This window comes from Oncorhynchus mykiss, chromosome 11 (genome assembly GCF_057628025.1).
Source record: "Oncorhynchus mykiss isolate SJ-2025 chromosome 11, ASM5762802v1, whole genome shotgun sequence".
NCBI lineage: Eukaryota > Metazoa > Chordata > Actinopteri > Salmoniformes > Salmonidae > Oncorhynchus > Oncorhynchus mykiss.
The window spans coordinates 74,294,326-74,311,692 of NC_143032.1; the positions used below are offsets into that span (position 1 = coordinate 74,294,326).

General features: G+C 40.2%; 1 non-coding gene across 1 annotated transcript; it reads right to left on the reverse strand.

The window, feature by feature from the left end:
• Positions 1-14,250: 14,250 nt before the first annotated feature.
• LOC118937382 (uncharacterized) lies at positions 14,251-16,789 on the reverse strand. Its single transcript, XR_016484312.1, has 2 exons — positions 16,278-16,789; positions 14,251-16,094 (listed from the first exon to the last, which is right to left on the reverse strand). It is a non-coding gene; the product is annotated as an uncharacterized LOC118937382 (transcript).
• Between the last annotated feature and the right edge of the window lie 578 nt (positions 16,790-17,367).

The window sequence follows — 17,367 nt, forward strand, 5'->3', positions numbered from 1 at the left end:
GAGCCAGGTAGGGCCTCCCACTATCATAGCTGCTCCTCCGCAGTTTTCAGTAGACCAGTATCTTGACTGGTGGTTCTCCATATCCATACCTGGCCAGGTGTCTCCAAGTATAGAGATTGCCAGCTCAGTGGTCTTACAGGCCCTAACCCAGGCTACCAGTCAGGATACACCAGTCAGGATACTGGTCTACTGAAGCCTGCGGAGGAGCAGCTATGATAATGGGAGCACCTCTCCTACACATCACAAGGGAGGAATATGGAAACGGTTCATCAGTAGAAGGTAGACATTACACAAGAAGACAAAGAGGAAAGGGGATACCTAGTCAGCTGCACAACTGAATACATTCAACCGAAATGTGTCTTCCGCATTTAACCCAATCCCTCTGAAGCTGATAGGTGCTGGGGCCAGCCTTGATCGATGTCCACGCCATCGGGAATCGTGGAGCAGTTGTTGTTGGGGGTTAACTACCATGCTCAAGGACAACTTCTACTTCACTACATTGCTAAAGAGAATAATGTCATTTTTACTCCATATATTTTCTTTGGCACTCAAAAGCAGGAAAATGGTCAAATTCACACATTTATCAACAGAACATCCCTGCTCATCCCTACTACCTTTGATCTGGTGGAATTAGTAAACATAAATGCTTTGTTTGTCTGAGATTTGATGTGTGCCCCTGGCTATCCATACATTTTAAAGAAAACAAGAAACTGGTTTACTTAATATAAGGAAAGTGAAATGATTTATACTTATACTTTTGATACTTAAGTATATTTTAGCAATTACATTTACTTTTGATAGTGAAGTATATTTAAAACCAAATACTTTTACACTTTAACTCAAGTAGTATTTTACTGGATGACTTTCCCTTTTACTTGAGTCATTTTCTATTAAGGTATCTTTACTTTTACTCAAGTATGACAGTTGGGTATTTTCTACCACTGCAGATTTTTCCACATTTCCATCTCGAGGATTTGAACCACGGTGCTTACACCCTCCTCCCTCCCTCCCTCTCTCCATCCTTTCTCACATCTCCCTCCTTCCCTTCATCATATCTGTCCTTCAGCCTGATCCCCCTCTCTCTCACTCGTTTCATAACAGATCACAGTCAGTAAAATCTCTGGCATGTCTGTCCCAATGACGCAGGCAGGCACAGCCTTACAAAGCAGAGCACAGAGCAGCACACCTGGTCCCCATGCAGACAGTCATCCTGACAACAAAAGCAGCTGCTTCTCTCTGCAACTCTGAGAGGGGAAACCATTCTATCCTACAGTCACAACTCCCACCTCACAGTTCTAAAGATGCCTGTCTTCTACATTTCAAAGGGATACGGAGTCAGAAGATCTAAGCTGCGTCCAATGATACTCAGAAGAACAAACAATGATACTCAGCAGAACTAACAATGATACTCAGCAGAACTAACAATGATGCTCAGCAGAACTAACAATGATACTCAGCAGAACTAACAATGATGCTCGGAAGAACTAACAATGATACTCAGCAGAACTAACAATGATACTCAGAAGAACTAACAATGATACTCGGCAGAACTAACAATGATGCTCAGAATAACTAACAATGAAACTCAGAAGAACTAACAATGATACTCAGCAGAACTAACAATGATACTCAGAAGAACTAACAATGATACTCAGCAGAACTAACAATGATGCTCAGAAGAACTAACAATGGTACTCAGAAGAACTAACATGAATACTCAGCAGAACTAACAACGATGCTCAGAAGAACTAACCATGATGCTCAGAAGAAATAACAATGATGCTCAGAAGAACTAACAGTGATGCTCAGAAGAACTAACAATGATACTCAGCAGAACTAACAATGATGCTCAGAAGAACTAACAATGATGCTCAGAAGAACTAAAAATGATGCTCAGAAGAACTAACCATGATGCTCAGAATAAATAACAATGATGCTTAGAAGAACTAACAGCAATGCTCAGAAGAACTAACAATGATACTCAGCAGAACTAACAATGATGCTCAGAAGAACTAAAAATGATACTCAGAAGAACTAACAATGATACTCAGAAGAACTAACAGTGATGCTCAGAAGAACTAACAATGATACTCAGCAGAACTAACAATGATACTCGGCAGAACTAACAATGATACTCGGCAGAACTAACAATGATGCTCAGAAGAACTAACATTGAAACTCAGAAGAACTAACAATGATACTCAGCAGAACTAACAATGATGCTCAGCAGAACTAACAATGATGCCCAGCAGAAGTAACAATGATGCTCAGAAGAACTAACAATGATGCTCAGAAGAACTAACAATGATGCTCAGAAGAACTAACAATGACACTCAGAAGAACTAACAATGATACTCAGCAGAACTAACAATGATGCTCAGAAGAACTAACCATGATACTCAGAAGAACTAACAATGATACTCAGCAGAACTAACAATGATACTCAGAAGAACTAACAATGATACTTAGCAGAACTAACAATGATGCTCAGAATAAATAACAATGATGCTCGGAAGAACTAACAATGATGCTCAGAAGAACTAACAATGATGCTCAGAAGAACTAACAATGATGCTCAGAAGAACTAACAATGATGCTCAGAAGAACTAACAATGATACTCAGAAGAACTAACAATGATACTCAGAAGAACTAACAATGATACTCAGCAGAACTAACAATGATACTCAGAAGAACTAACAATGATACTCAGAAGAACTAACAATGATGCTCAGAAGAACTAACAATGATACTCAGAAGTATTTTGGTTGTTACCTGGTTTCGTTCTGCCATTGTTGATATCTTGTTTCAGATTATTTGTGTACTTGTACATGTTTGACATTTTACTGCACTGTTCGGTTCCATTAACAAGTATTTCGCTGCACCCGCTATCACAGCTTCTAAACCGTGTATTCAACAAAATAAACATTGATTTGATTCACCTACTCCCTGATGAAATAGGCTATACAGCTCCCTGTCTGTAAATGTGTGACATTAAATTCTTTCTCAAACTTTATTGAAATAGCTGACTGTTTTGTGAAAAGTGTCATTTTATTATCCACTTTATAATGTATGCATCCCAGAAGACTTGGTTAAAAGACCAAAACAAGCTAAACTAATAGTTTTTTCACATCAAGTAGGCCTAATGATGAAATATTAAAATACAGTTAAATACAAGATAGAGTAAAGGGGCAATCCGGGATTTGGTTTGTAGAAACACACAAAAGGCCCTAAAGCTACAAGAACAGAGAGACAGAGCTTAGTGTGTAGGTCGGTTCAGTAAGGAAATTACTGTGACAGACTGCCATCTAGAGGCATGAAGAAACTACATTCCAAAATGCCAAAAGGGAGAATGCATGTAGCCTTTGTTATGTGTATACCTAACAGAGTAGCCTTTGGTTTTAGATGCAAAAAATGTTTTCTAAACTCACTCGATACAAAGTAATGAAAGATCAGCCCTTTTGGCAATTCATACAGCAGCATAGTGCAACATGTTTCAACCTAACCAGGGCTGAATCTCAATAGCCTTTCCTCGACTCCTTGTGTCCTCTATTCCTAGCCTTCACTCATTTCCTACCCAAAGTCAGAGGGAAGTGATAAGAGGAGTTAAGGAGAGGAAACATGGAAACAAGGATCAGAGGAAATGTGCTTGTAACAAATGAGTAATTTCAGAAATGTTTTTATTTTATTAAATGTTTTTATTTTGATATCAAGATAGTGTCATGCATGCTCTATAAGATTGGGAATAGCACAGAGTACTACAGCTTTTCACAGACCTGTCTATTAATCTGTTTTTTTGTATTTCACAGTGAAATGCCACAACTGGGAGACTGGTCTTTGAGCCAGTGCATATGATAGGACATCGATCAGACTATGGCCATTTCTCAACCCCCCTTGAAATGTTAAGCAAAATGCCACAACAATTTATGTGTGCTGGTCCCATTCCTTATGTTAGGTATAGTTTTTCCATACATATATTGGCACCATTGCACTTTTCTTAAATAATTCCCTATTTCTTCTGAAATAAGTTGAAATTGAAAACAACATTTGGTCTCCACACCTTACTGAATTTTCAAAATTGTAGAACCAATTTATTTTCGTAAATTTAAGTTAACAATTTAAATTTAGAAAATAGACAAATGGCATGGACTAAATGATTGGCACCCCGGATTTGGTACATGGTTGCACAGCCTTTGGCCAACATAACTGCCGACAAATGCTTCTTGTAACCATCAATGAGCACATTGCACCTTTCTACTGGCAACTCTTCAATGTTTGAGGGGTGCCCTCCACCAACTGCTGTTTTCAGCTCTCGCCATATGTTATGGATGTGATTCAGATCTGGACTCTTCACTGGCCACTCCAGAACAGTCCAGAGTTTATTTCTGTACCATTCCAGGGTGCTTTTTATGTGTGTTTGGGATTGTTGTCCTACTGGAAGACCCACAACCTTCAAACGATACACAGTTTTTGGACACAGGGTTGAACGTTGTACTCCAAAACACCTTGATAATCTGCTGATTTTATGATGTTTTGCACACATTCAAGGCCCACAGTAGTAGAGGCAAAACAACCTCACAGTATTATCGAACTACACCCATAATTGATTGTAGACAGGGTGGTGTTTTCTATGAACACTTCATTTAGCCATTGGTAAACATAGGAAGACCCCACTGCTGAAGGAGACTAGAAAGCCTGATTGAACTTCTCAGAAACCCACCTTAACAAGCCTTAATCCTGGGGAAAATGTTCTGTGGACCAAGATACAGATACAGATCAGCGCTGGGTTTACAGAGGACCAAATGAAGCATTCAAGTAGAAGAACACCCTCACTACAATCAAAGATGGGGAAGGTTTGATAATGCTGTGAGGTTGCTTTGCTGCCTTTGAAGCTGGGGGCCTTAAACGTGCGCAAGGCATAATAAAATCAGAAGATTAGCAGGTGTTTTGTAGTCCAAGGGTCAACCCAGTGTCCAAAACCTGGGTCTCCATTGAAGGTTGTGGGTCTTCCAGCAGGAAGACTACCCCAAAGCGCAGGAGGCTGCTGAGGGGGGACGGCTTATAATGATGGCCGGAACGAAGCAAATCGAATGGCATTTACCATATTTATACCATGACTTTGTTAATTACTCGTTTCTGATTGGTTTGAAGGGCATTCTAGAGTGTGCATTATTTCCCTATAATGCACTGTATATTTGCACGGTAGAATTCAATGAATATAGTTAATTCTTACATGTTCTATGTTTGAGCTGCTTTTGAAAGCAAAAGTCAAATTTAAAACATTATTGGCGTTGAATTAGATTTTAATAATAGTATGCTATGGCCTGCTGGTTCGGCTAGATAAACTAGCATTTCTGTTTGTCTGGTTACCAAGGCAACTACTGTTGCTATCTAGTATACTTTCTAGCTACTTCAGTGGATGTTGAACACATTGATAGCGGTAAATGTGTTAAATTATAGCCATGGTATAAAAGGCATCTGAAAACAGCAGTTGGTGTAGGGCACCCGTCAAATATTGAAGAATTAGAGCAGCTTGCTGCTGAAGTTTGCCTGAAGACTGTTACCATGGTTACCCCATGGCTTTTTAGTCTGAAAGAAAGAGTCCCTACCAACCAGAACGTTGAGTACAATTAGAGATTTACACTTTTACGCTTGTCCATGCTGTTGGTCCTTTTGACAGTAGGCTTAGGAGAGCTTATACATTTTGTTCTATGAGATAATATCAGTCCGTTAATATGACCTTTACATAAATACTTCAAAATTCAGAATAAGTGACGTTAGCTGATGAAGATTATCTCATAGAACAAAACATATAAGATATCCTAAGCCTTTGTTTACCACAGACCTTATTTTCGGTGTTTATCCAAAAACGCCATTTATTTCCCCTATAGGCTTTGTCCAACGAACCATGGCGGAGTTAGTGCCAACAAAAAGACAACATTACTATTTCTCTCGATTGTGCAAGTGTTTGTCACGTGTGACCAGAATACAGAAGCCACTCCTCAGTAAAAGGTGCATGACAGCCCGCTTAGAGTTTGCCAAAGAGCACCTAAAGGACTCTTAGATCATGAGAAATAAGATTCTCATAATGCTTCCCTGTGTTTATTTAGTCTCAGATTACCTCTGACATAGGGAGAAAATCAGAGGACAACAGGTAAAGTAAAAAGTAGAAAAGTTCAGCAAACTCATTGATGGCTACAAGAAGCAACCAAGTACTAGCTCCAAGGTGACAATCATTTTGTCCATGCCATTTGTCTTTATTTTCTCAATAAAAATTTTAAACCCAAGTTTACAAAAATAAAATTGGTTCTGCAATGTTGATGACCAAAGAAATGTAGAATAATTTAAGAAACATGCAAGGGTGCCAACATACTTGGCCACAACTGTACTTCTGGTAATCCTTTCATCAGTGGGTGATATTTGTTTGTTTCTATGGGAAGAGTGTGGTTACAAAGTGCTCTGGAGACAATATTGATTAGAATATCAATACAAAGTGGTCTGTGTGCAACATCAGAAAAGCAAAAATACTTGATTAAAATCACATTGCTTGGAGTATCATCACGATTAGCAAGATTCCTGTCACAGTTAGCAGGCTACACTAATACATAAGATGGCTAGTCGTCTTCATAGTTGTCGTTTAAAATCAAAACAATGATTTGGCTGCATCGAGTCACAAGGGAAATTCTAATTGACAACTAAATAGTTCCATAGCTGTGAGTTCTTACTAGAATCAAAATAGTGCTAACGTAAGCTATAACGGAGGATATTTTGTGCTATTCTGCAAAACTGTCAAAGACATCTAGCTGCACTGAACAAAAGTATAAATGCAACATGCAACAATTTCAAAGATTTTCCTGAGTTACAGTACATTACAGGAAATCAGTCAATTGAAATAAATGAATTAGGCCCCAATCTATGGATTTCACATGACTGGGAATATAGATACAGTGGCTTGCAAAAGTATTCACCCCCTAGGCATTTTTTCCATTTTGTTGCCTTACAACCTGGAATTAAAAATACTTTTTTGGGGGGGGGATTTGTATCATTTGATTTACACAACATGCGTACTACTTTAAAGATGCAAAATATATTTTGTTGTGAAACAAACAAGAAATAAGACAAAACAGAACAGAAAACTTGAGCGTGCATAACTTTGTAGAGCCACCATGTCTCTATAAGCTTGGCACATGTAGCCACTGGGATTTTTGCCCGTTTTCAAGGCAAAACTGCTCCAGCTCCTTCAAGTTGGATGGGTTCCGCTGGTGTACAGCAATCTTTAAGTCAATTTTCGTCTCATCTGACCAGAGTATCTTCTTCCATATGTTTGGGGAGTCTACGACATGCATTTTGGTGAACACCAAACGTGTTTGCTTATTTTTTTCTTTAAACAATGGCTTTTTTTCTGGCCACTCTCCATAAAGCCCAGCTCTGTGGAGTGTACGGCTTAAAGTGGTCCTATGGACAGATACTCCAATCTCCGCTGTGGAGCTTTGTAGCTCCTTCAGAGTTATCTTTGGTCTCTTTGTTGCCTCTCTGATTAATGCCCTCCTTGCCTGGTCTGTGAGTTTTGGTGGGTGGTCCCTTTAAATGTGGTGCCATATTCTTTCCATTTTTTTTATTATGGATTTAATGGCGCTCCATGGGATGTTCAAAGTTTCTGATATGTTTTTATAACTCAACCCTGATCTGTACTTCTCCACAACTGTGTCCCTGCCCTGTTTGGACAGCAGCTTGGTCTTCATGGTGCTGCTTGCTTGGTGGCGTCCCTTGCTTAGTGGCGTTGCAGATTCTGGGGCCTTTCAGAACAAGTATTCAGACCCTTTACTCAGTACTTTGTTGAAGAACCTTTGGCAGCGATTACAGCCTCACGTCCTATTGAGTATGACGCTACAAGCTTGGCACACCTGTGTTTGGGGAGTTTCTCCCATTCTTTTCTGCAGATCCCCTCAAAATCTGGCATCATCGCTGCATAGCTATTTTCAGATCTCTCCAGAGAAGTTTGGTCAGGTTCAAGTCCGGGCTCTGGTCGCTGTCCTGTTGGAAGGTGAACCTACGCCCCAGTCTGACGTCCTGAGCAGGTTTTCTGTAATTTGCTCCGTTCGTCTTTCCCTTGATCCTGACTAGTCTCCCAGTCCCTGCAGCTGAAAGACATTCCCACAGCATGATGTTGCCACCTCCATGCCTCACTGTAGGGATGGTGCCAAGATTCCTCCAGATGTGACTCTTGACATTCAGGCCAAAGAGTTCAATCTTGGTTTCATCAGACCAGAGAATCTTATCTCATGGTCTGAGAGTCCTTTAGGTGCCATTTGGCAAACTCCAAGAGGGCTGTCATGCACCTTTTACTGAGGAGTGGCTTCCGTCTGGCCACTCTACCATAAAGGCATGATTGGTGGAGTGCTGCAAATATGGTTGTCCTTCTGGAAGGTTCTCCCATCTCCACAGAGGAACTCTGGACCTCTGTCAGAGTGACCATCGGAAACTTGGTCATCTCCCTTACCAAGGCCCGTCTCTACCAATTGCTCAGTTTTGCCAGGCGACCAGCTCAAGGAGGAGTCTTGATGGTTCCAAACTTCTTCCATTTAAGAATGTTGGAGACCACTGTGTTCTTGGGAACATTCAATGCTGCACACATTCCCAGATCTGTGCCTCGACACAATCCTGTCTCGGAGCTCTACAGACAATTCCTTGAACCTCATGGCTTGATTTTTGCTCGGACATGCATGGTCAACTATGGGACCTTATATAAACAGGTGTGTGCCTTTCCAAATCATGTCCAATCAATTGAATTTACCTCAGGTAGACTCCCATCGAGTAGAAACATCTCAAGCATGATCAATGGAAACAGGATGCACCAATATGAACACATTTTCACATATAACACACTATTACAAACATACATAATATACTAACACAATGACCCAATAAATACTCAATCTAAAAAAATATTGATTCTTCATCTACTATAGTCCCACAACATTTCTATGTATTATATTTAAATTGTTTTAAAATAATATTTACATGTATATATTGAAAGGTTTCTAGTTTGCTCAGTTAATTTATTCAATTTCTTTATTGCTCCAAATCGAAATGTTCTTTTGCCTATTTCTCTTTTCTGTCTGGATAACGCATAGATTGTGGACAATCTATTCCTAGTATTTACGGAATATCTGTCTCTTACCAACTGAATATCATTGTGAATAGAACTTGGCCGTTTTAAATAATGTATATTATGAAATAAAATAAGCATGTTTTTTTCAATTATCCTGTCGATTGATGACCAACCAAGAACACTGCGCATGACTGCAACAGAAGAACCATATCTCCACCTTAAAACAATCCTTGCTGCTTTGTTCTGTGCATTCTGCAGCCTCCTAACTTCACTTAATGATGCATTTCCCCAGACCACAGAACAGTACTTCACCTGACTTTCAATTAATGCTTGTGTTATTTGCTGAATAATTTTTCCTTGTAAATATTTAGCTATCCTTCTGATTATGCATGCTGTGTTATTTTTCACATAGATTAGTTATTTGAGACGACCATGATAAGCAGATGTCTAGCTGCACTCCCAATAGTTTGGTTTCTGCCACTTCTTCAATTTTTACTCCTCCCATACTTAATTGTATCCCATGATGTTTTGGCCTTTTCCTAGTTGAACAGACCAACAGAACTTTGGTTTTCTTGATGTTTAAAACAAGTTTGTTTTGGCAAACACACTCCCTGATATTCTCCAAATCTCCTTGTAAAGCTTGCTGTACCTGTTTAACCAAATGTCTTGCTGCATAAATTGTAGTATCATCTGCAAATATAGTAGCTTGAGTTTCAGCTAAGGCATAGGGAAGATCATTGGTATATATTAAATAAAGAAGTGGCCCAAGGCAGCTGCCCTGCGGTATTCCACAGTTTAACACGTGAGGGGAAGAAAATGAACCATTGATATAGGTGGACTGTTTCCTGACAGTTAAATATGACTGTACCCAATTCAATGCTACCTCCTTAAAACCATAATGCATTAATTTTATCAAAATGATTTAATGATCCACTAAATCAAATGCTGCACTGAAATCTAAAAATAGTACACCCACAAACTTGCCATTATCCATAGCATTGAGCCACTGGTCAGTCACTACCAATGCAGTGGTAGTGGAATGGTTTTTACGATAAGCATTAGATGGGTGGGGTTGAGTGTAACTGAAGGGTGGGATTAAATTTGTTTTGAAAAAGAGAACTAATGTAAAATATACTGTGTCTGTAAATTGAATACAGTATGTATAAAGTGTAAGTAGAAGCTTAAGTATTGTTGTTTGTTAGTTTACTCCAATTAGGGAGGAGTTGTAGGGTTAGGGCAAAATAATAAAGAAGGAAAATATATATTGGTAAATAATTATATGGGGGATTGGAAAGGATGTAAACAATAACAATGATAAAACACACAATCTGCAATATTAAAGTTGATCACTCCCCCTAAAAAAAAAGAAGATACCTTGACAGTAAAAATGAAACTTGACTAAGTTTGTGTCAGCTGTTCTTAGCTACAAACGCACACGCTGTTGCTCAGAAAGGTGTGATCCACAGCAAACATGATGTGTTTTGAATCCATAACATATTTCCTTGCCACCAGCAGCTTCCATCCTCACTGTTATGAATTAAAAGTTTTGGGCACATGTGCATGACAATTTTTTACCACAAGAGTGAGGAAGATAATTAAACAACAGCAGAGGCAAGTACTGGAGCAGAGAGCCTTACAGCAGAGGCAAGTACAGGAGCAGACAGCCTAACAGCAGAGGCAAGTACTGGACCAGACAGCCTTAAACAACAGCAGAAGCAAGTACTGGACCAGACAGCCTTACAGCAGAGGCAAGTACTGGACCAGACAACCTACACATTAACCAACAACAAACACCAAAGCATACAATTTTATAGAAACACGACAACTTTTGTTATTGACCAAATACTTATTTTCTAACATAATTTGCAAACAAATTCATTAAAAATCCTACAATGTGATTTTCTGGACTTTTTTTTCTCATTTTGTCTGTCATAGTTGAAGTGTACCTATGATGAAAATTACAGGCCTCTCTCACCTTTTTAAGTGGGAGAACTTGCACAATTGGTGGCTGACTAAATACTTTTTTGCCCCACTGTAAGTATATGTTTTGTGATGAGAGTAAACACAGATTGGTTTATTCGTTAGTGTAAATGTTGGGGGCTTATGTCTTCATAGAACACTGCATATTTTGTGTCTTTCACTTCCAGCCCATTTACAAAAAGTAATCTGTGCAAGAGAGCATGTCTTTGATAACATTCTGCTCTCTGGAGGAGATCTGAAAATCATCAGCACACCCCTGTACTGGGTTCAGTGACCGCACATGGGCTGGGGCACACTGGCATAGATAGCCATAGCCATTTCAACCAGATGAAGATGAAGTTAACAGCACTCCATGGGCAGCCGGTTTTTATGCCAACCCTGAGTGGGATTGGCTCAGTCAGCTGCTGTCCACAAATATCTTGGAGGAAAGAGCCTTTGTACGCATTAGATATAATGTCCACATAAGGCTTAGCCGTTGTATTTCCTCAAGGCATGTGATAAAGTACCAAAGACATCTCTAATGTCCAGAAACAGTGTAAAACGTTGTGTACTCATGCTTGAATACATCAATTCCAGTTTTTAGGTAGAAAACATGCTCATTCATGCCCTGTCTGACTATATATGCCTTTTGTTTGGGAAAGAGAATGTCTGTATCTACAAGCTATGGTAGTATGTGGGCGAACAAGCATTTCATGAACATGTTATAGACCTGTTTGAACATGTTTGACCTATTCAATGGTTAAATTGCATGTATCTGGGAAATAGTCTGGTTGTCACACATGTACACAGCTCTAGCTCCTATACCCTCCTTTTTCTTGTTCTCTTTCTTATTATTATGATCATTATGATTATTAATAAGTAATGTTGTTATCATTAGTAGGCTTTGTATAGCAGCCTTATATAACCGCCATGGAGCTGTAGGCCTAAGAACGCGTCCTGTTAAGTCTTCATACGGTGACTTACTTAGGCCTATATTTCTACATAAACTCAACAAAAGAAGAAACATCCTCTCACTGTCAACTGCGTTTATTTTCAGGAAACTTAACGTGTGTAAATATTTGTATGAACATTATATTCAACAACTGAGACAAACTGAACAAGTTCCACAGACATGTGACAAACAGAAATTGAATAATGTGTCCCTGAACAAAGGGGGGTCAAAATCAAAAGTAACAGTCAGTATCTGGTGTGGCAACCAGCTGCATTAAGTACTACAGTGCATCTCCTCCTTATGGACTGCACCAGATTTACCAGTTCTTGCTGTGAGATGTTAACCCACTCTTCCACCAAGGCACCTGCAAGTTCCCGGACATTTCTTGGGGGAATGGCCCTAGCCCTCACCCTCCTATCCAACAGGTCCCAGACATGCTCAATGGGATTGAGATCTGGCTCTTCGCTGGCCATGGCAGAACACTGACATTCCTGTCTTGCAGGAAATCACTCACAGAATGAGCAGTATGGCTGGTGGCATTGTCATGCTGGAGGGTCATGTCAGGATAAGCCTGCAGGAAGGGTACCACATGAGAGAGGAGGATCTTCCCTGTAACGCACAGCGTAGAGATTACCTGCAATGACAACAAGCTCAGTCCGATGATGCTGTGACACACCTCCCCAGACCATGACGGACCCTCCACCTCCAAATCGATCCCACTCCAGAGTACAGGCCTCGGTGTAATGCTCATTCCTTCGACGATAAACGTGAATCTGACCATCATCCCTGGTGAGACAAAACTCGTCAGTGAAGAGCACTTTTTTCCCGTCAGGAAGTCCAGGACCCAGTTGCACGGGACGCGGTCGAGACCCATGGTTTCGAGCTTAATGACGAGTTCGGAGGGTACTATGGTGTTAAATACTGAGCTGTAGTTGATGAACAGCATTACATAGGTATTCCTCTGGTCCAGATGGGTTAGGGCAGTGTGCAGTGTGATTGCGTCGTCTGTGGACCTATTGGGGCGGTGAGCAACCTTTGTGTATATAGGCCCTGATCATGAGTTACTGGGGTCTGGTCTACTGTCAATGTGCTTGCTGAAGGTACTAGTATTTTATTATTTATTTAACCTATATTTAACTAGGCAAGTCAGTTAAGAACAAATTCATATTTACAATGACGGCCTACACCGGCCAAACAAGGACGACGCCGGGCCAATTGTTCTCCGCCCTATGGGACTCCCAATCATGGCCAGTTGTGATACAGCCTGGATTCTAACCACAGTATCTGTAGTGAGATGCAGTGCCTTAGACCTCTGCGCCACTCGGGAGCCCCCGTATTATGTTATATTCTAAATAAAACATTCATATTAGGCTACATATTGTTTTACTACTTTTGTCTTCTTTACCAGAGATCAGTACACGATGGCTACAAGTTATTAGGATGTACTGTTGCCTAGGTATAGACAGGTGAGCTGACAACATCACAAAAACGATGTGCACACTTCAGTGGGGCAGAAGGCTGTCTGTGGTGATTCTGAATGGCCAGATAGCAAGCAACAATGACAAGCTGCCATGTGAGGAATCGTAGTATTGCTAAAAAAATAGTATATATATGAAAGTACAAAGTGGATTTAACAAATTATTTCCCTGGAATATACCTTCAAACAGTTGCAACAAATCCGCGACCCACTTATCAGGGAAGCATACATTAAGTTATGTTTACTGACCTAAAAGGTGTTGGTTTGCCATTAAATAAAATATGAATCAGGGTAGAATGATATTGACTTGTCCTACACAAATCATACATAGTTCAGATATATGCATGTTATTCATTGTAGGCCTATTTTATCCAAGAAATATTGAATAAATGCCAGGTGCATTCGCATCATGTATGCAGCATTGGAACGAGCACTTTGCAACAACATACAACAACAAAAAAATATATATAATGTGTTATAAATTGGTGCAGGTTCTGTGTGTTTGTTTGTTTGAAGGTGTACAGTCAAATGAGTGAGACAGGAACATCTAGTAGTAGTTAGAGTTCGACCAATTATCATTTTTCAACGCCGATACCAATTATTAGAGGACCAAAAAAAGCTGATACCAATTAATTGGATGATTTTATATATATATATATATATATATATGTATATATATATATATATATATATATATATATATATATATATATATATATATATATATGTAATAAATGACAATTACAACAATACTGAATGAACAATGAACACTTTTATTTTAACTTATAATATAATACATCAATAAAATCAATTTGGTCTCAAATAAATAATGAAACATGTTCAATTTGGTTTAAATAATGCAAAAACAAAGTGTTGGAGAAGTGAAAGTGCAATATGTGCCATGTAAAAAAGCTAACATTTAAGTTCCTTGCTCAGAACATGAGAACATATGAAAGCTGGTGATTCCTTTTAACATGAGTCTTCAATATTCCCAGTTAAGACGTTTTAGGTTGTAGTTATTATAGGAATTATGACGCGTTGACTATTTCTCTCTATACCATTTGTATTTCATATACCTTTGACTATTGGATGTCCTTATAGGCACTATAGTATTGCCAGCCTAATCTCGGGAGTTCATAGGCTTGAAGTCATAAACAGCGCCGTGCTTCAAGCATTGCTAAGAGCTGCTGGCAAATGCAGTAAAGTGCTGTTTGAATGAATGCTTACGAGCATGCTGCTGCCTACCACCGCTCAGTCAGACTGCTCTATCAAATATCAAACAATTGACTTAATTATAATAAACATACCGAAATACGAGCCTTTTGTCATCAACGTGGTCAAATCCGGAAACTATCATTTAGAAAACAAAACGTTTATTCTTTCAGTGAAATACAGAACCGCTTGCACTGAACTCAAGAGAAGTGACAGTTTCCCTAGTTAATATTGCCTGCTAACATGCGTTTCTTTTAACTAAATATGCAGGTTTAAAAATATATAATTCTGTGTGTTGATTTTAAGGAAGGCATTTATGATTATGGTTAGGTACATTTGTGCAACGATTGTGCTTTTTCGCAAATGTGCTTTTGTGTCACGCCCTGGTCTGAGCCATCTTTGTTTTTTTTATTATTTTGGTTAGGCCAGGGTGTGAAATGGGTGATTTATGTGTTTTGTCTTGTCTAGGCGTTTTTGTAGATTTATGGGGTTGTGTTCTTTTATGTGTCTAGGTAAGTCTATGTTTGCCTGGATTGGTTCTCAATCAGAGGCAGGTGTTTATCGTTGTCTCTGATTGGGAGCCATATTTAGGCAGCCAAATTCTTTGGGTATTTTGTGGGTGATTGTTTCCTGTCTTTGCGTTTTATGCACCAGTTAGGACTGGTACAGTTTTCACGTTTATTGTTTTGGAGTTTGTTCATGTTTTCTTATTAAAGAACCATGAACTATAACCACACTGCGTTTTGGTCCGCCTCTCCTTCCCAGGAAGAAAGCTGTGACATTTTGTCAAATCATCACTCGTTTGGCGAAGTCGAAGTAGGCTGTGATTCGATGATAAATTAACAGGCACCACTTTGATTATATGCAACGCAGGACAAGATAATTAAACTAGTAATATTATCAACCATGTGTAGTTAATTTTGATTATGTGAACTGTTTTTATAAGATAAGTTTAATGCTAGCTAGCAACTTACCTTGGCTCCTTGCAGCCACAAGGTCCTTTTGATGCTGCACTTGCGTAACAGGTGGTCAGCCTGCCACGCAGTCTCCTCGTGGATTGCAATGCAATCGTCCATAATCGGCGTCCAAAAAGGCAGATTACCAATTGTTATGAAATCGGCCCTAATTAATGGGCCATGCCGATTAATCGGTAGACCTCTAGTAGTAGTTGACTTAAACAATCCTCTATGGTGAGATATCACATCAATTCCTCTGACTTCGGATTTCATGGGCTTGACCAACAAGTCAAAAAACTCTCCAGGGGGGAGCAGGCTCCTCCAGGGGGGAGCAGGCTCCTCCAGGGAAAGGTTGGCAAAGTCGACCCCGTAGGCCAGAGAGTTGTGAAGGATGTCGGCTAGGACAGAACACGCTCCTCCACTGCCCTCTAGAGGAAAAAGTGAAGTGAACACAATGACAAAACATTATTGCTCTTACAATTTCTACAATACTAAACAGAAACACTAAGCCTTTTTGTTGCCCATTTAAAAATGTGTCAAACATGATAGTTATGGTAAAGGGGTGAGCTTAGTTTTCATCTGCTCATCATGTCCCAGACAGTCAGACTCACCCAGGGCTTGCTGGCAGTTAATGATGTGGAAGTCAATGTGCATGCAAGCAGCCAACAGCAGGTGCTCATGGGTAGGATAGCACTTCAGTCTCCACACTCCTCCACTCAGGGCACCTGGACTTAGAGGCTGGCACATGTTTCTCTCAACCCATAGGAGCACCTGCTCGTCATAGCTACAGGAGAGATAATTCCCATTATTCACTGGAGTGATCCTATGGCCCATACGATCACTCAAGTGAATAATCAAATCAAATTAAATGTATTTATATAGCCCTTCATACATCAGCTGATATCTCAAAGTGCTGTACAGAAACCCAGCGTAAAACCCCAAACAGCAAGCAACGCAGGTGTAGAAGCACGGTGGCTTGGAAAAAATCCCTAAAGGCCAAAACCTAGGAAGAAACCTAGAGAGGAACCAGGCTATGTGGGGTGGCCAGTCCTCTTCTGGCTGTGCCGGGTGGAGATTATAACAGAACATGGCCAAGATGTTCAAATGTTCATAAATGACCAGCATGGTCAAATAATAATAATCACAGGCAGAACAGTTGAAACTGGAGCAGCAGCACGGCCAGGTGGACTGGGGACAGCAAGGAGTCATCATGCCAGGTAGCCCTGAGGCATGGTCCTAGGGCTCAGGTCCTCCGAGAGAGAGAAAGAAAGAGAGAATTAGAGAGAGCATACTTAAATTCACACAGGACACCGGATAGGACAGGAGAAGTACTCCAGATATAACAAACTGACCCTAGCCCCCCGACACATAAACTACTGCAGCATAAATACTGGAGGCTGAGACAGGAGGGGTCAGGAGACACTGTGGCCCCATCCGATGACACCCCCGGACAGGGCCAAACAGGAAGGATATAACCCCACCCACTTTGCCAAAGCACAGCCCCCACACCACTAGAGGGATATCTTCAACCACCAACTTACCATCCTGAGACAAGGCCGAGTATAGCCCACAAAGATCTCCGCCACGGCACCACCCAAGGGGGGGGCGCCAACCCAGACAGGAAGATCACATCAGTGACTCAACCCACTCAAGTGACGCACCCCTCCTAGGGACGGTATGAAAGAGCCCTAGTAAGCCAGT